Source organism: Triticum urartu, chromosome 3A, assembly GCF_056163025.1.
Source record: "Triticum urartu cultivar PI428250 chromosome 3A, HENAU_Tu73, whole genome shotgun sequence".
NCBI classification, from domain to species: domain Eukaryota; kingdom Viridiplantae; phylum Streptophyta; class Magnoliopsida; order Poales; family Poaceae; genus Triticum; species Triticum urartu.
In genome coordinates, this window is record NC_141875.1 from 668,628,059 (window position 1) to 668,647,852 (window position 19,794).

At 46.6% G+C, this 19,794-nt stretch overlaps 3 pseudogenes; all 3 read right to left on the bottom strand.

The window, feature by feature from the left end:
• Positions 1-10,169: 10,169 nt before the first annotated feature.
• On the bottom strand, positions 10,170-11,558 carry LOC147981292 (disease resistance protein RGA5-like; annotated as a pseudogene).
• A 115-nt stretch (positions 11,559-11,673) lies between these two features.
• Positions 11,674-12,542, bottom strand: LOC147981293 (disease resistance protein PIK6-NP-like; annotated as a pseudogene).
• Positions 12,543-12,661: 119 nt separating this feature from the next.
• LOC147981294 (disease resistance protein PIK6-NP-like) lies at positions 12,662-13,522 on the bottom strand (annotated as a pseudogene).
• Between the last annotated feature and the right edge of the window lie 6,272 nt (positions 13,523-19,794).

The window sequence follows — 19,794 nt, forward strand, 5'->3', positions numbered from 1 at the left end:
CCCAGTTCGGCCTTTCCTATATCTTATAATTTGTTCATTTCTAACCAGCCTAATTCCAGTTAACTGAATCATGTTAGCTCTTTATTCTATATAAATTTATAAAATAAGATATGTACTCAAACTTATAATTATTATTGTCTAGCAGTTCTGAGAAATAAAGGTTCTTCACAGATAGCTTAACAAATTAGCAGTGCAAACATCATAATCAAGTATGCTAAAAAAAGGTCTCACTGCTGATGTTGGGCCCTTGCCTCTCTCGGTCACACACTCGCTCGGACCGAGGAGGAAGACGAGAGGAGCACAGTGGACGCGGTGGTTTGAGGCGACGAACGCCAAGCTGCACGTACGGTGATTTTTCTCGAGCTCAAACTCCGGCACCACGGCCATTACAACGAGCACGCCATGAGTTTTATACCCGGGCCAGCGCTGGGCACAATCCCCACGCCTCCACCCAGTTGAGCGCGTGATCCGGCCCGCTCTTACCGCGCCCACAACGTGCACCTGCACGCACGCGACTTGGCGAGCCCACACCCGATCACACGGCTGGTCCTACTCCTACGCGACCAGTGCGCGCGCGCACGCACACACGCACACCCGCACGCCACACACGCACGCACACTTGACACGGTGCTCGGCATGACCGGTGCATGCACACACACTGATCACTGCCGCACCGTGTCTTATTTGCTAACACTCTCCGCCTAAGACACGACCTACAGCTGGGCAGGCCCCTCGTCGTCGATGTTGGCGAGGAGAGCCTTCCCCTTCTTGTCCTTCTTCCGCTTCCGGCAGTCACGTGAGAAGTGCCCGTGCACGTCGCAGTTGTAACCCTTGCCGCGCCGTATTCCTCCTCCTGAAGCCACGCTCCTGCCCTCGTCGTCGTCGGGGTCGAGGCCGCCGCCACGCTGACGTTGTCGTTCCTCCCACTGGGTCGCTGTGAGCAGCAGCTGATCGCTGCTGGATCAGCCGCCGTCTTGCATGCGCCGTCGTGACTGCTCATCGAACGCCCTTCAGCTGACCCAGCATCTCCTCAAACGCCATGGTCTCGACGTCGCAGAATTGCCTGATGCCGGCCACCGGGGCGTACAGGCGGTCCGGCGTGGTGTCCAGCAATTTCTTCACCATGGACGCGTCATCGAGCGTCGACCTGAGACTCGCGTACCTTGCCGCCATGCCGCTAATCCTCCTGCCATACGCATCCAGCACCTCGGTGCCCCTCCATGCACAGCCTATCGAACTCCCCACGGAGGGGTGGAGAGCCTCGCTGCCTTGACGCAGTCTGCGCCGACGAACCGCGTCTTGAGGCTCTCCTAGATGTCCTTCATGCCCTACTTCGTCGAGACCTGCATCAGGAGATCCTCGCTCAGCACGCCGAACTACTGAGACTGCCGCCTTGTTCAGCGGATCAGACGAATCTTTGATGCCAAATGTTGGGTTCAGACCCTTACCTCTCTCAGAGGAGGAAGACGAGAGGAGCACAGTGGACACGATGGTTTTAGGCGTTACCATTATGAGCACAGTGGATACTTTTATCACCTCGGTCGCTTTGTGTGACTTTTTCTGACACTGAACCCAACCTTGACGGCATATGCGTTGTACATATCATAAGCGCTGTCCTCTGAATCGAAAGCTAATCCAACTTTTGGAACAAACAACGTTTGTCCAACTTTATCAATCGTCTGCCATACAATGAGTCCAGAGTTAAATTTATATTACCATAATGTGATGTGGGAAAATGTTTTTCTCATGCACTTTGTGAATTTGTTTTCCTAAGCTTACTGAAGAACAGTGGCGGAGCTAGCTCCCGGCGACCTGGGGCAGCTGCCCGGGCTGCTCCGGCCATTTTTCACTAAACAATACAAAGAAAGCATGATTTGCAGTACTAATTACTTGGGCAAATGCCGGGCAACATCGCCGTGTAAAGACTTTGCCCCGGCTCCTCCAGCTGGCTGGCTCCGTCACTGCTGAAGAACGCATATTAATTTTGAGCAGTCATTTGCCAAGTAATCAGTGCATAGTACAGTACTAGAGTACGATGATCTTATGCCGACTGTCTGAATAGGGCATGCGAGGCGACGGACAGGCGTTGGGCAGATCGAATCAGAAGCAGCGGCAGCACACGCATGCAACGCGTGTGGAGCAGCAGATCGAGATGTCTTAAGGCGGCGGCGTGATGTGTACGAGCATGCTGCAGGCAGAGCGCTAGGGCACGTGGTGCTAGGAAAGCGCGTGGAGGCAACAAGAGGCTGGCGTGCGCGGCAGGCTGGACGTGCGGCGAACAGTTCGATCGGGCGAGCGTGTGACGGTGCGCGTACGTGCTGTGATTGCTGGCGCAGCCTGGCGGGGCAAGGCCCATGGTGCGCTGGCGCTGCTGGAAAGCAGAGGCCCGTGCGCCTGGTCGGTTGAGCGTAGGTACGCAGCGGTGCAAGGGTCCGATGTTCATGCACGCAGGTGGTTAGTAGGAGGGCGTACGCAGGAAGCTGGATGGAGATCGGAGCTGAAATTTGTTTGGACAAAAAGGCTCAGTTCTGGAAGGTGCTGCAGCGTGATGGAACATGGAATTCACTGGCGTCTAGCATGTCGATTTTGAGCATGGAAAAGAAAAGAACAAGAAAATTAGAAGTCACGTAGTGCTATGGTTGTGGAGCGGATGCAGTAATGGAATTGCTTGAGTTGGTTGCACATATACATGAGACTACAACTCTACAAGGACTACTTTTGGGGTTCTTTGTTTCATACGCTAAGGAGATCTCGGCATGGCAGTAGTGATGTTGTTCGGCTAGCAGTCAAAGGAGGACCCAAGATGGCAACATGCGTATAAGGCTCGGAGGAGTCTGAAGTGTGCCGTGGCAAGGATCATGCATACACAGGGCGTCAAGGCAATGCACAGATGTGGGAGGCGGACATGACGCAGGGTGGAGCATGGTTGCAGTCGGATAATTTCGGCTAAGTCGGACTGGACAGTCTGGCGGATCGACATGGATGTTGATCAAAGCAGAAGACGGCGATGATTTCAGCGACGACGACATAGGAGTGTGATGCTGATGGTGGCCGACTTCTGGTGCGTGCAAACACGTGGTGCAGGCCTGAGGGCTTGTGGGCTTCGACAAGATTATGTCGCGGGGTTGATTCAAGGAAGTGTACACATGAGAGCTTGAAGTCGACAGGGCGCGGGGTAGCACGACCAGCTACATGGAGTCATGTTGAAGGTGGAGCTGGAGTCTGATGGACGACTTCACTCTGAGCTGATAGAGGGGCTACGGTGTAAGATGTCGGAGAATCAAGCCTATTTTAGCGGGATAGCGAGAGACACGTGGATCGGACTGGGGCCCAATGGTCTGATGGAGACGTGATACTCGGCATCAGTCGGTGATGATCGGTGGTTCTCCACAGTGGGGGTTGAGGCAGTGTGGGCTAGCTACCCAAGAGACTCGACCAGGACAGCAGAGGCTCGACGTGGTGATAGCGGCGAGGCGTGCGGTAAGCACGGGACACAGCGACAGGGCAAGGCACTGGTGGTCAGATATGTGGTCAGATAAATTGTGCAAGGGGTGCTGAAGCAATGTTAACGAGTACCAGATTCAAGTTGGTGACTAGATCTATCGAGTTTAACATGTCAGATGGATGAGAGTGGACCATAGGGAATCTGTGAAAGTGACGGAAAGTCTGCAATTGTCAAAAGCGGAGAGAGTACATGGCCATATATTCTGTGGTGTTCAGTGCACATGGCAAAATGCGGATGACAAGTACAGAAAGAGGTGGAGTGCTATAGCTGTGGGACATGTCAGGGACTATCCGGGAAAAAGGGTGACACAACTGTGAATTTGACTTAGGGTGACACAGCGCGACGGTGAAATTCGTTCAAGTTTCAGACAAGCAGTACAGAAAGAGCGGTGACGTTGAGTTCAGGTAACTCTTATATGTGAAGTCCAATATGTGAGTTGTTCATTTTCACGCAGGTCAGTGATCGGTGTGTGATGACGTTGAACGGATTCTTTGGAAGTTGGAAGCACAAAGTAGACTATTGAGAAACTTAATTTTGTTTGAGTATTGACTTGATCAAAAAAAGAAGGGACTACAAGTTGCAGGTGAAGTCATATATGGAGTCTTTGAAGTAGCAACAGTACTCATTGAATAAGCTCAAGTCCAATGTATATGGAATTTGATGCATTGACAGACTCAAGGTGGTGGAGAATATTCGCCAAGGTGGAGTTTATTAGATTTGTGTCGAATATTGTATACAAGATAGGTTACAGTTGGACTTGTAGTTGTATTGTATTTAGACAGGATATGGAGTCGTGTCCTAGTAAGACACTTATATCCTAGGCTTCTCATATATATCGGGGGTAGACACACGATGTAACATATACCAACATAATAGCACAGGCACGCGGGGGAACCGGTGGCGTGTGTCGGCGCCCGGGCGGCCGGGGTGCGGTACTGTAGCGGTGTCATGGTGAGGAGCACCCATAGTCAAACCCCGGGGATGTAGCCATATCGATGAACCTCGTTAACAAATCTTGACGTCATGCCTCATGTGATTGATTGGTCCTCGGATAATCAACAATATGCCTCGATTTTATTCTAACAAGTGATAGTCCTTCTCACCCTGCACGTACTTGATGAAATGTCACTAACTCAATCTCCTATCTCAAAGTTAGATTGGATGGTAATTTGTTTTACAACTACATCTTTCTTGACTCAGTTTCGGATAGTTTATGTGAAAGTTTGTTTCTATACCTATTTCTGGGTGGATTTCTTTGTTTGGTTCATGTTGTATAATGAGTGGAAAAGCTCAAGGCCCATGGTCTGACATTTCTGTAGTAGTCACTGAAACTATTCAAGGAAAAAGTTTGGATTGTTGTTGTCGTTGAAAATTCAGAGTTCCTTGTGGGCATGGTCAGCATGGTAAAGAAAATGTAGAAGATTTGCCAATCCTACAAAATTCCTTCAATCTAAAGAGGCCCTCAAAGGTACGGTATAAATCTGCTTGGCTGTTTATTAACAATAAAAATGCTACATGTATTTATTGTAAAAAATATGAGATGGCTGAATATTATGTTGTATTGATCTGGTCCGTGTATGGGGTATATATAGAGGTACAATGGAGGGAGAGAGACTTGGAGTAGAGGACAAGTTAAACCTATCCTATCTCTATCTCTTATCTCTATCTTAAACGTAATTATACTTCTAACATTTCTCCTCAGTCGTAGCGGGAGTGAAGCAAACGATGACGACTGAATTTAAACTCTTGTGCTTCCGTCGTCTTCTCCGCTGCGCCATCATCAACTGCGTCTCTGATGGGTCGGCACCTAGGGCGGTGACTACGTCCCCTTCTGGTGCCTTCCTACCTTCTCCTCTATTCCCTCCCGCAGTCACAGCGGGAGTGACGTGGACGCTAGTGACGACGCGGACGCTGTTGACTGGAGTGGTTGCCGATGTGTTGCTGTAGACGTAGCCATGAATGTCAATGTCGAGGTAGCCGATCATGTGATGTAGCCGTGGTCAAGATAGTCGTGGATGATGAAGCCGCACAAAGCCGGAGGCACAAAAAATTGCGCGATGTTGTAGATGACGGAGCTGCAGTCATGGACGATGCACCTTGCGGATGTCAGAGGGTGCCGTCGGCGATGAGTCCATCGGTTTTGCCAAGACCGAAGGAAACCCATCGAGCACACATCAGTTTTGTCAGAACCGTGTGGCCGTGTAGGGTCGTCACTATAGTGACGTCGTGTCGATGCAGTCGTGCCATCGTGAATGATGCGGTCGATGCCGTTGTCGTGACGCGGTCATTACCGTCGTCGAGGTCGCGTCTTGCAGAAAAGTCTGTCAGAGGACGCTAGGTGTCCATCTTGTGGACAAGGCAGCGGCGGTGTGTTGACGAAGATGTTGGTGAAGACCACATTAATGAAGACCCTGGCGATGAAGTGTCGGCGATGACGTCGCAGCGGCGTGTCGACGGTAATGTGTCGCTTGAAAGCGTCCCTTGCGGCGACCAAGTATCGATGCCGTGTTGCGATGGAAAAGGCGATGAAGATTGCATCTTACTCCACACCGGCCTGGCGTGTGGATGGTACATGCCGTGATCGCTTCTCGTAGATGTGGTCGACGAAGTATGTTGGCTTGTAGCCTGACGTAGTCTTACAGCTCGATGATGCAGCTCGGGTCGATGGAGGAGTCGATCGTTCGGTGTAGTGTGTCGGTGCAGAAGGCCGAATCGATGTAGATGTCGATGCAGGTGTAGTTGCAGCAGGCCGGTCGATGTAGACTGCTGCTTGACGGCGCGTCCGTGAGATGCTGGAGATTGCGCGGGTCGACGAAGCTGGAGACGCGTGGTAGGCAGGTGCAGGCCGGCTTGGTGTCGTGGGTCGTGGTCGTAGAGAGCGCGCTGGAGTCGTTGGAGTTGGGGAAACAGCCCTCCCGTGATCCAAGTCGTGCACCTCGGCAGACCTGTCGGTGGCTTGGTGTAGATGTGCACGGGTCGCCGACACGTCGTAGCCCTGCCTAGATGGAGCCCCGTATCCATGTGTTGACATGGCCGGGCTTGCTGTTCTCACGCACCCACGATGGTCATGCATGCATGCATGCACGCACCTGATGGAAGGACATCTCGGCTGGACATTGACTCGCAGCAGATCTTGTGGAGCCATGCGGAAAATTTGGATCCCTCCCGTAATCACGGCGCGTCGTTGTGTTTGAGGCGATCGGTCGGAGTTGGAGAAGGCGCGATTGGTGTTAAGGGCTTGGCCGCGTGAGCGCGTGGCGCCCCTCCACCGGACTGCCTGGGCCGCGCCTGCCGAGCGGTTGCATCGGCCGGCTGCTCCAGCGCTCGGCCATGCCTGCGCCTTTGGAACGCCAGCGCCCGGGCTTGCTCCAGCTGTGTCCGCCGCGTGCCCAGCGATCTGCGGTCGCTCTTTTTTTTACTGTCGATGGAGTTCTTGACGGCGCTCGCTGGTTGAATTCCGATCTTGAAGCCGACCGCATGCAGCGGCGCGTGGTCGAGCCGACCGTGGCACCGTGATCGTAGCTGAATCTTGCAGCCTGTTCCCCGCGATTGCGCTCAAGTCGCTGGCCACTCGTAGTTCGGCCGTGTCAGCCGCGCACTTGTGGGTACCTGGCTGACGTGTGGTGCCGGACTGCTGAAGGTCGATGCCGAGAGGATTTGATGTGCGCGTGGTGAGGACCTCGAGTCGATGCACGTCGTGCCGGCTGGACGATGACCGTAAAGATTTTGTTCACCGGAGTAGATCCGATCGTAGAGTTTTGGTGGCTAATGGAAAAACTAATCTATGAGAATTTCAAAATTTTGTAGCTAAACTAATCTAAAGAACCAATCTAATCTTTGATTGATCGGGTGCCGCGCCCCCGGGGAAAGGAGTTTAATCTTCCCGGGGGCGACGCGCTGCGGAAGTTGTGGAAGGTTCTAGAATCGGCGTCGTGGGACAAACCACTATAATACCGTATTGAATTCATACTCCAGCCAACTCATCCAAAAGTCCGAACTAATGGAGGGAGGCGGGCAATATATTTGAACACTCCCCCTCACGTCTAGGCTATTTTAGTCCTTAGACGTGGGATCGATGGTATCTGAGCCAAGAGGTCTTGAGTTCAAGACCCTGCCAACGCAGTATTAAATAAAAATGATTCTGCGGCCTACATCGATCCCACGTCTAAGGACTAAAATAGCCTAGACGTGAGGGGGAGTGTTCAAATATATTGCCCGCCTCCCTCCATTAGTTCGGACTTTTGAATGAGTTGGCTGGAGCATGAATTCAATATTTATCGCATGCAATGGTGCGCTCCCTGAGTCATTCTCTTTTACTATTGTTGTATTTGCACCTAATATTTTAAGTTGACTCTGTGAATGCTAAAATACATCATTTATATGGAGGATCATTTGTCTGATTTTACTTGTGAAGCCTACGCTTGTTTCAATGTCCTTGGCCAGCTTTGGCAATTCGTAACCAGATGTGGTTTGTAGATACTGAAATATTATGTCGGTCGGTGTCTCGGGGTTAGAGACAGTGAAATTAAGAAGGGCTTGTAGGTAAGCATATCCTGTCCTCATGCAAGTTCACATACTTCCGTAGTCTTGTTTACAACACCGCTAAAAAGCTAGGGATATGAATCAAATAATGGAATGTAGGTCATAGCTCATAGTTTACAAGTATAGTTTCCATTTCAAAATATCTTCATTTGGATTTCTGTATTTTCTTTGTATTTGTTTTCTTGATGTATCGTATTTGAAATGATATCAACAATTTCTGACTGTTTCAGTGATTTCTAATCAGGCATCAATGTCCAATATGCAATGGTTGTGGTCGCATTTAGCCTTTATCTTACATAGCATGCCCTAAATAGGGTGTTGAGTTGGATCTTATTAACCAAGTATTTTTCGTGAAATTTTGCCTACAGGACTGAGACAAAAGAGAGTGTCCTCACTTCTAGCTTCCACTTCACTTGTTGGTCTACTAATTTATCCTTGAATTTTCAAATCATTTACAACCTCTTTCAGTGCACATGTTTCTGGGGTTATATTTAGGAGAGTGGTTCTTCTACACCCACTCTCGGTGCACCCACGATGCACCCACGCAAGAAAACATATCAAAACATTTCGAAAAAATCTGAAACTTCATGGAAATGATCATCAACAAATGTTATGGGGGCTTGCAAAATTTGGTGGTCAAATAACATTCGAGGAGCTCTCTACAAAAAAGACAAAATCACAGAAAATTAGTCAAAATGTACGTGCACTGTTTGAGCAGATTTTGCAATTTTTTTTTGTAGAGCGCTTCTCGAATGTTATTTGACCACCAAACTTTGCAAGCCCTCATGACATTTGTTGATGATCATTTTCACGAAGTTTCAGATTTTTTCGAAATGTTTTGATATGTTTTCTTGCGTGGGTGCACCGTGGGTGCACCGAGAGTGGGTGCAGCCACTACTTTCCCTATATTTAGTACAAAATGGTCAATTGAAAAACTTGCAAGTACTACGTTTAATTAGCTATCACTCCATTTCATTTTGTTCTCTCTTATTGCAAAGCTTTCTTCGGTATTCACTTGTAGCTAATTTAATAGCACGTTGTCAATTTGTAATGTTTTTTTCTTTCTATTTTCCCTTATTTGGGTACGGGAAAGGATACATATAATATTAGATGTCTTGCATCTCTTGTTCACCTAAAATAGCTCTGTATTATGCTCTTGATTATTAATTGCAGAACAAAAGACCAGTGATGTAAACTAAAGCTAAATTTAGTGACATGTATTTTCCATGTACCATGTACCCTAATATTACTTTTCAAGATTCATGGGTGGAAGAATCTGAATAATACCTCCAACTGTGATATGCAAGTTTCATGGATTCCCTTTTATAGATTGGATACATGAATTATAGTTATTTCCATAGTGGTCTGTCGACTGATCAAAATCAAATTAGTTTACAAAAATATGTAGTACGATGCCATCTTTACTATATCTTTCTTATAACTTAGGTGAATGGACTGTTTTCGCCTAATTAATTTGAGGTCGACCAAGTAATGTTAAATAGATTTACTATACAAATTTATGTATAGGATGTCTATGTAATGAAATTTTAGTACCTTTTCAGTTTCATTCAAGTTCCATGGGATCTTTTACTAATGTGTTTGAGAATTTTTTTGTCGTTGGCGTTTGGGTCCACTTTATTTATTACATGACCAGAAAAATCCATAATTGGTTTTGAATAAGGCAAACTAATCGTGTAGGTTCTCTTCTCAAGAGTTTCATTTTTTAGCACAACTGGTGGGTGAGTACTAGAAGAAAATTACCTCTTATGCATGAGGTGTTCTCTAAGCCAGTCGATGAAGTCTTGTAGCTCGTGAGCATAGGACGAATCCTACATCCCAATCTTTAATTGTAAACTAGTGAGAAGGATTTTCACATCTGGTCGAGACCGAGACAAATGCCTTGCTGTTAAATTGTCTCCCAATCTCATACACTTGTTTGGCAAGCGTAGTTTTACCCAAACCTAACCCTATGAGGGAAGCACTTTGAGTTTCTTCTGAGAATCTGTCAACACACTAACAACCTCTTCTCTTGGGCCACCAACACCAACAAGGCCCACTGCCTCCTTGTAGATCGTCAACATCCGGGAATCCAAACCACAATGCCAAGACTCAAATTGATACACTAATCAATCTTGTATCTCTCACGTCGAGCATTTGCCTCCACCACGAGAACTTTGAGCTCCTCGGTCCGGTTGGCAATCTGAAATCGCAACCAAACCTCCTAAGACGTCAAGCCATCTTATTTACAAGCCTTCCTTTGCATGGACACCTACTTCAACGTTACACATCAAGTCATCAACGCAGTTCTTCATATGAGGACATCTCCTTGACATGGTCCCTCTAGTTTTTTGCCAAGGGATCAAGCTTATCCATTAGCTCCAACCCGTCAAGGAAGCTTTCATGGTGCCGAGCTCATCTTTGAGGAAGGAGGCCTGCTTCCTCACCCTGTGAGCTTCTTCTACTCCACGCTGAGTAGCTTGGCAAGCTTGCCGAGGAGCGGGTTCATCACCCCTGTCATCACACTCGCTGCCATCCCGTTCGAGTTTAGTTCCCTTCACGCGTCGCCTTGGAAGCAGAGAGAGGGGGTAGATAGAGATAAATGTGACCAAGCCGAGAAACTTGATGCCAAAGGAAACCTAGGATGAAAGGTCAACAACCAGCGGCGGAGCTACATGTAGTTCTGAGGGGGGCACTGCCCCCACCCCCCATAGCCCTAACATATTTAGTGCTGCAAAATGTTTTTACATGCTTGAGGTGTTCTTTAAGCCGGTAAACGATGTCTTGCAGCTCATGAGCATGGGGAGAATCCTCTATCCCAAGATTTAATTGTAAACCGGTGAGAAGGCTTTTCACATAAGGTCTTTGGAAGATTGAGACAAATGCTTTACAATAATTGCCCCCAATCTCATCATACACTTGTTTGGCAAGCGTAGCTTTACCCAAACCTCCAAACCCCATGATGGAAACCACATTGAGTTTCCCCTGAGAATATGTCAACAAACTGACAAGCTCTTCTCTTGGGCCATCAACACCAACAAGGCCCGCAGCCTCCTTGTTGACCGTGAACATCCAGGAATCCAAACCACAATGACAAGACTCGAATCGATGCACTCATCAATCTTGTATCACTAGCATTGAGTATTTACCTCCACCATGAGAACTTTATGCTCCTCGATCTAGCTGGAAATCTGATGTCGTATCCCCAAACTCCTAAGATGTTGAGCCATCTTGTTTACAAAGCCTGCCTTTGTGTGGGAACATGTTTCAATGTCACGCATCAAGTCATCGATGCAGTTCCTCATATGAGGACATCTCCCTGACATGGTCCCTCAGTTTTTTGTCGAGGGATCAAGCTTATCCATTAGCTCGATCCTATTAAGGAGACTTTCATGGAATCGAGATCTTCTTTGAGGAAGGAGGCATGCTTCCTCACCCCGTGAGCTTCTTATATATACTCCTCGTTGAGTAGCTTGGTGAGCTTGCCGAGGAGCGGGTTCATCACCCCAGTCATCATACTCGCTCCCATCTTGATCGAGTTTAGTTCCCCTCATGTGTCTCGCCTCAGAATCAGAGAGAGGGGGTGGAGGGCAATGCAACCTACCAACAAACTCGACGCCAAAGAAAATCTAGGATGAAAGTTCAACAACCAATGCTAGAGCTACATGTAGTCCCAAGGGGGGGGGGGGGGGGCTGCCCCCCATGGCCCTAGCATATTTATTGAAGAAAAATGCTTTTAGATGCTTGATGTGTTCTCTAAGCCGGTAAATGATGTCTTGTAGCTCATGCGAATGGGAAGAACCCTCCATCCCAAGCTTTAATGGTATGATAGTGAGAATGTTTTTCACATCTGGTCTATGGAAGACTGAGACAAATGCCTTACAGTTTAATTTCCCCCAATCTCAGCATACACTTGTTTGGCAAGTGTAGTTTTACCCAAACCTCCAAACCCCATGATGGAAACCACTTTGGGTTTCTCCTGAGAATCTGTCAACAAACTGACAAGCTCTTCTTTTAGGCCATGAACACCAACAAGGCACGCTACCTCCTTGTCCATTGTCGATATTTGGGAATCCAAACCACAATGCCAAGACTCTAATTGATGCACTCATCAATCTTGTATCTCTCACGCCGAGCATTTACCTCCACCAAAGAACTTTGAGCTCCTCGATCCGGTTAGCAATCTGGTGTCGTATCCCCAAACTCCTGAGACGTCGAGCCATCTTCTTTACAAATCCTGTGTTTGCATGGGCACATTTAGCGTCACGCATAAACTCTTTGATGCAGTTCTCCATATCATACATTTCCCTGACATGGTCCTGCCAGTTTTTTGTTGAGGGATCAAGCTTGTCCATCAGTTCCATCCTATCAAGGAGATTTTTCATGGCGTCGAGATCGTCTTTGATGTAGGAGGCCTGCTTCCGCATCCTGTGAGCTTCTTGTACTCCTCGCTGAGTAGCTTAGTGAGATTGTCGAGGAGCGGGTTCATCACCCCCATCTTCACACTCGCTCCCATCTCGATTGAGTTTAGTTCCCCTCATGTGTCTCGCCTCAGAATAAGAGAGAGGGGGTGGAGGGCAATGCAACCTAGCCAAGAAACTCGACGCCAAAGAAAATCTAGGATGAAAGGTCAACAACCAATGATAGAGCTACATGTAGTTCCAGGGGGGCGCTGCCCCCCATAGCCCTAGCATATTTATTGAAGCAAAATGCTTTTAGATGCTTGAGGTGTTATCTAAGCCGGTACATGATGTCTTGTAGCTCGGGCTAATGGGAATAATCCTCCATCCCAAGATTTAATGGTACGCCAGTGAGAATGTTTTTCACATCTGGTCTTTGGGAGACTGAGACAAATGCCTTACAGGTTAATTTCCCCCAATCTCATCATACACTTGTTTGGCAAGTGTAGTTTTACCCAAACCTCCAAACCCCATGATGGAAACCACTTTGGGTTTCTCTTGAGAATCTGTCAACAAACTGACAAGCTCTTCTTTTAGCCCATGAACACCAACAAGTCCCGCTACCTCCTTGTACATCATCGATATTTGGGAACCCAAACCATAATGCCAAGACTCGAATTGATGCACTCATCAATCTTGTATCTCACACCAAGCATTTACCTCCACCACGAGAACTTTGAGCTCCTCGATCCGGTTAGCAATCTGATGTCGTATCCCCAAACACCTGAGACGTCGAGCCATATTCTTTACAAATCCTATGTTTGCATGAGCACATTCAATGTCATGCATAAACGCATTGATGCAGTTCTCCATATCATACATCTCCCTGACATGGTCCCACCAGTTTTTTGTTGAGGGATCAATCGTGTCCATCATTTCCATCCTATCAAGGAGAGTTTTCGTGGCGCTGAGATCGTCTTTGAGGTAGGAGGCCTACTTCCGCATCCCGTGAGCTTTTGTACTTGTCGTTGAGTAGCTTAGTGAGCTTGTCGAGGAGCGGGTTCATCACCCCCGTCATCACACTCACTGCTATGTCGGTCGAGTTTAGCACTTCACGCATCACCCCAGAACTTGAGAGGGGGTGGATGGCAACGCGACCAAGCCAAGAAACTCGACGCTAAAGGAAACCTAGGATGAAAGTGGCACTGCCCCCTCCCCCTTTAGCCTTAGCATATTTAGTGAACCAAAAAGTTTTTAGAAGCCCCGCCATAACCCCCCCCCCCCCACACACACACACAAAACACACACACACACACACAAAGATGCATATTTTCTCCTTGCCCCCTCTTTTTATTCTCTTGTAGCTCAGCTGCTATCAACATCTAGAAATAGAAACCTACCATCCAGAAATACTAAACAATAAGCAGACCACACATGCAATTTTAGTAAACTACATGGCAAAACTAATAGAACGCACATCTAGAACTTTTTAGAATGGAGTAATTGATGTCGCAGCTGATGCACTTACATAGCAAAAGTCATCATGAAGACATGAACATTATGATTTTTTCGAGTTCAGGGAGTTTGTGAATCACTTACTCCAAGAGTTGTGTTATTTTTTGCAAAGAACACAATAAAACATGCAAAAAAAATATTTGTGAATGACCAAACTATGCACAATGATAACACACAAGTATAGGGGATCGCGATAGTTTTCGAGGGTAGAGTATTCAACCCAAATTTATTGATTCGACACAAGGGGAGCCAAACAATATTCTCAAGTATTAACAGTTGAGTTGTCAATTTAACCGCACTTGAAAGACTTAATATCTGCGGCGAAGTATTTAGTAGCAAAATAATATGGAAGTAACGGTAGTAGTGGCAAAAGTAACAGTATTGGTTTTGTAATGATTGTAACAGTAACAACGGAAAAGTAACTAAGCAAAGATCACTATGTGAAAAGCTCGTAGGCAATGTATCGGTGATGGATAATTATGTCGGATGTGATTCCTCATGCAACAGTTATAACATAGGGTGACACAGAACTACCTCCAGTTCATCAATGTAATGTAGGCATGTATTCTGAATATAGTCATACGTGCTTATGAAAAATAACTTCCATGACATCTTTTGTCCTACCCTACCATGGCAGCGGGGTCCTATTGGAAACTAAAAGATATTAAGGCCTCCTTTTAATAAAGTACCGGAAGAAAGCATTAACACTTAGTGAATACATGAACTCCTCAAACTACGGTCATCACCGGTAAGTATCCCGATTATTGTCACTTCGGGGTTAACGGATCATAACACATAATAGGTGACTATAGACTTGCAAGATAGGATCAAGAACTCACGTATATTCATGAAAATATAATAGGTTCAGATCTGAAATCATGGCACTTGGGCTCTAGTGACAAGCATTAAGCATAGCAAAGTCATGGCAACATCAATCTGAGAACATAATGGATACTAGGGATCAAACCCTAACAAAACTAACTCGATTACATGATAAATCTCATCCAACCCATCACCGTCCAGCAAGCCTACGATGGAATTACTCACGCACGGCGGTGAGCATCATGAAATTGATGATGGAGGAAGGTTGATGATGATGATGGCGACGGATTCCCCTCTCCGGAGCCCCGAACGGACTCCAGATCAGCCCTCCCGAGAGAGATTAGGGCTTGGCGGCGGCTCCGTATCGTAAAACGCAATGAATCCTTCTCTCTGATTTTTTTTCTCCCCGAACGTGAATATATAGAGTTGGAGTTGAGGTCAGTGGAGCATCAGGGGGCCCACGAGGTAGGGGGGCGCGCCCCCCACCCTCGTGGACAGGGTGTGGGCCCCCTGACGTTGATTCTTTTGCCAGTATTTTTTATATATTCCAGAAATATTCTCCGTGAAGTGTCAGGTCATTCCGAGAACTTTTATTTCTACACAGAAATAACACCATGGCAATTCTGCTGAAAACAGCGTCAGTCCGGGTTAGTTCCATTCAAATCATGCAAGTTAGAGTTCAAAACAAGGTCAAAAGTGTTTGGAAAAGTAGATAAGATGGAGACGTATCACACAACATACAGTTCAGCTTATCAAAGACAATCCTGGTATGATGGTTTGCACATAATACAATTAAGTAGGAATTCTTTATGTACATAAATACATTATACATAGGAAAAGTACAAATCAATGTGTAAAGAAAACGCATCAAGTTAATATTTCAAAGTAAAAGCAGTATAGAATGCTTATGCTAGTTAGAGCATCTACAGCCGGACTTGGCAAATTTTGTCCCGCAAATGTGCCTGACCGCGACCCCGTACAGTGTTGGACGGCCCCTCAAATGTCATGCAAAATAGCCACGCTCCTCACATCAAAACCCTTAAATTCATGCACGTCGATCATACACATGAATATCACATGTAAATAACATATGTTTGTACTGAATATACATAGTTCAAACATAAAATTCATTTCAAGTGCACAATTCAAAAATTAAAAGTCCTTGGATTCCATTTTGGATCCACCTATGCTCCACAAGATCATTGCGTAGTTGCGCGTGAACCTGATGGTCTCGAAGACGATGATGCATCTCCAGAAAATTCAGAGTATGGTCTGCATCTTGTTCTGGGGTGTGGACTTATTCTCCAACTATTTGATGAGATTTTGTACTACATATAATACAAAAAAAAGAGTTGATTGATGATAATTTGTACCAATATATTTTTCTCTTTTCCTAATAAGTTGAGGAGAAGCCAGGAATTTGGTATGAAGCAAGGAGTGCCGGTGACCTTCATCATCACTTGATGTTATTTAAAAATGAGTATTAATAGGCTAAAGGCTGGTTAATTAACTGGCCATATAATTAGCTACTCCCTCCTCATAATATAAGAGCATTTTTGACACTACACTAGTGTCGAAAACCCTCTTATATTATTGGACAGAAGGAGTAGCAAACTTTTCTATGGGTGCACGTAGGGGTGCCCTTGCATGGCTCATGCGCGATGGGATAAAACACCTACGAGCACATGGGCTTACAGTGGTCGGTACAGGACGCTACGGGGCTGCTGAACGTGCATTCTAAGGATTATTTGGCTGCGTACATAGGAAGGCAACGTATTTGCATGTGCTCCTATCAAAGAAGGGTAAAGAAAATTTGATAAAAACGGTCGCGCAAGCTATTCCTATCTACGCGAAGGCCTGCTTTTATTTGACGAAGGGACTCTGTGGAAATATTAGCCACATGATATGCAGACTTTGGTGGGCACAACGAGATGATGAGCAAAAGCACCACTGAGTGGGGTGGGAAAGGATGACTTTGCCGAAGGAGCAACGTGCGTTAGGTTTCAGGGATATCCACTCTTTCAATATTGTCATGTTGGCCCAGAAAGTATGGCGACTACTCCAAGCCCCATACTCACTTTGTGCCTGCGTTATACATGCTAAATATTATCCGGATGGGATCTGCTGTCAGCAGTGGCAACGCCGGGTATCAGTTATATGTTGCGAAGTATTCCCCAGGGAGTGGAGGTGATCAAACAAGGAATGGTTTGGAGGGTGGGTGATGTCGAGAATATCAGAATTTGATAAGACTCGTGGCTCCCATCGGGGGCGGTTAGATTCCCAAGAACACCTCGTGGGGGTGGGGGCACACTCCTGAACAAAGTGGCGGAACTTATGAACCCAGTTTCTCATGCTTGGGATGTGCAGTTGGTGAGACAGACCTTCGGTAGAGGGAGGCCAATCTAATTCTGAAGATCCCAATTTTTGAACAACATGAGGATTTCCTGGCATGGCAATTTTGAAAACAAGGGCTTGTTTCCATCCCGTCGGCCTACAGAGTTCATGTTGAGGTCCTGCAGCGACAGAGCACTCGGCAGAGAGGTGAGAGTTCGACAGGATCTGAAGAGGAGCGGGGGATGTGGCTTAAACTCTGGAAGGTGAGATGCCCGGGATGGGTTCACCACTTCTTGTGGCGTCTCGCACACACAACCATACGCTGCCAAGGAATGTCAAAAGAATCGGGGTAGAACTTGACACTAGCTGTGTTATTTGCTGGAGACTACCAAAGGATGGTGGACACCTATTCCTGCGGTGCAAGGACGTAAAGACGATGTCGCGTTCTTGTGGTCTGGAGGAGACACGCCAAAAACTGTTGTCCTGTCCATCGTCACGTTGTATCCTAGAGTGCATCTTTACCTTGCGGGAGGAGGAAATGCTCAAGACTATTTGCCTCTTGTGGCTATGGTGGACGGAAAGGAACAAGGCTAATCATAAGGATCGGAGGGCAAGAGAACTGGAGTTCCGTTTCATGGTGACCAAACATATAGCTGAGTGGCGTCAGTTCTATGCCTTATCGGAAAAGAATTTCACAAATCTGAAAGCCCAGACCCAGTTGGTTGAAGCCGGCAGTAGATCTGGTGAAAATAAATATCGGTGGTGCTTTTGATCCCACTTTGCAACTAGCTGACAGTCTAGAGCACACTAGTGAAGCCCTCCAGGCGGAAGCTTAGAGCATTACTAGTAGAACCCTCAAACCCTCGAACCCTCACTAGCGTTTTAAAGGTCCAAAAATGATCTTTTTGTGCACTTTTACGGGTTGAAAAACAGGGCCAAAGATTAGAACCCTCAAACCCAATCCTTATAACGGAATATTCCCCATGAACGACGTTGTCGTTGCCCGCGGGAGGTCGACGGGGCGGCCGCCGGCGACGGGGGCGACTAGCAGCGGCGGTCACGGGCGTGGGCGCGGGAGTTGGGAGGATTTTTCCCTCCCGCGAGAGTATAACCGCCAAATAAGGGTTGGGGTAGGTTTTGCTCCCCAACCCTTACTTTTGAGGATTGGGAGGGGGTTTGAGAGTTGGACCTTTAAAAATTTTTGAGGGTTTGAGGGTTAAGGGATTCTAGTCTACGGCTTTTTTTCGACAAAAACTGTAAAAAAGCAGTTATTTTTAGGGGTTTGAGAGTTTGAGGGCTCTCCTAGTAATGCTCTTATGCACTGATGCATGCAATCGGCCTAGCCAAGGACAAGGCATGGGATGGGTCATCTTTGAGACAGACTTTTTGGTCCTCCAACTTGCTGTGACGACGGCCACGATCGATGGACCAATCTCACCTGGGTGTTTTCTTCCGTGAGATAAAATTATTCCTGCAGTTTGCTTTTAGTGAGTGGAGTGTTGTTTTCTGTCCCCGTGCTTGTAATAGGCCAGCTCATGAGTTAGCTAGTATTGGGAAAGGCTGTAATCTGGAGAGCCAGTGTGTGTGGCTGACCAATCTCCCAAACATTGTAACCGGTGTTGTGGTCGCTGATTTGGCTAGTCCTGGGTGATTATGGAATGCAAGGTGTTCCAGTCCAAAAAAACAGAATGTATACCAACTTTAGTGCGCTCATAACAATTCGTTAGACAGTTAGCCGTACGAGAGACAATAGGTGGAGAAAGAATCATGGCGGTCTAAGCGCAGAGACAATAGGTGAAGAGAAAATCGTGGCAGCCTAACCACACGAGAGAGACGAAGTAGCGAGGGGAGAGCTAAACGCCTTAGATTTTGAAAATATTTATAAATACTACTAATACGCTTTAGATAATGGGAAGGAATGGAAAGGAGAGAGTACGTACCATGGATATTTCCCTGTTGTGAGAGGGGATCCCATGAGGCCATGACCACATGTAAAGTCTCTCCTAGGGGTTTGCCACCCTAGGTTTTCCCCCCTATAAGAAAGGGTCAAGCTCTGCACTTACTCCATACCACACAACTTCACATTTCTCCTAATCTAATGAATCAATCACCATATTAGACCATCTCGTCGCGCCAACTTGAAATTACTACCTCGGATACAAAAAGAATTATACAGGAGAATCTGAACCTTGGGAGGAGCATCTCTGTCAAGCAACCAAAATTCAAACAGAGTTTTCTTACCTCTATTAGAAAAAGTACAACAAATTATTTTAATAGTATTACATATACAATCCCGCTCGGGGACTCATCTGCAGGGTTGGCCCATAGGAGGGGCTACTGCCCCGGACCCCAAGAGGGAAGTTCCCCGCTACGAACTAAACTAGTAAGCACTATATGGTTATACATTACACCTGAAAGATTATTAAATGCATAAAATAGAGCCTTAATTTCAAGGAGCACAAATACACAACACATAATAATAGTTTATACCATTCAAAGACAAACCAATCTGACTGACGAAGTTGAGTTTAAATATGTTAATTTCCCTTTATGATGAATGTCTTAGTATCATAATGGAATTTATGATAACAAGATTTAAATGTTTAAACCAGTGCACATTTTTTCAAGTGAGAAACTGGTAGAAAATCTCATTTGCACCAAATTAACCCAAGTGAATTT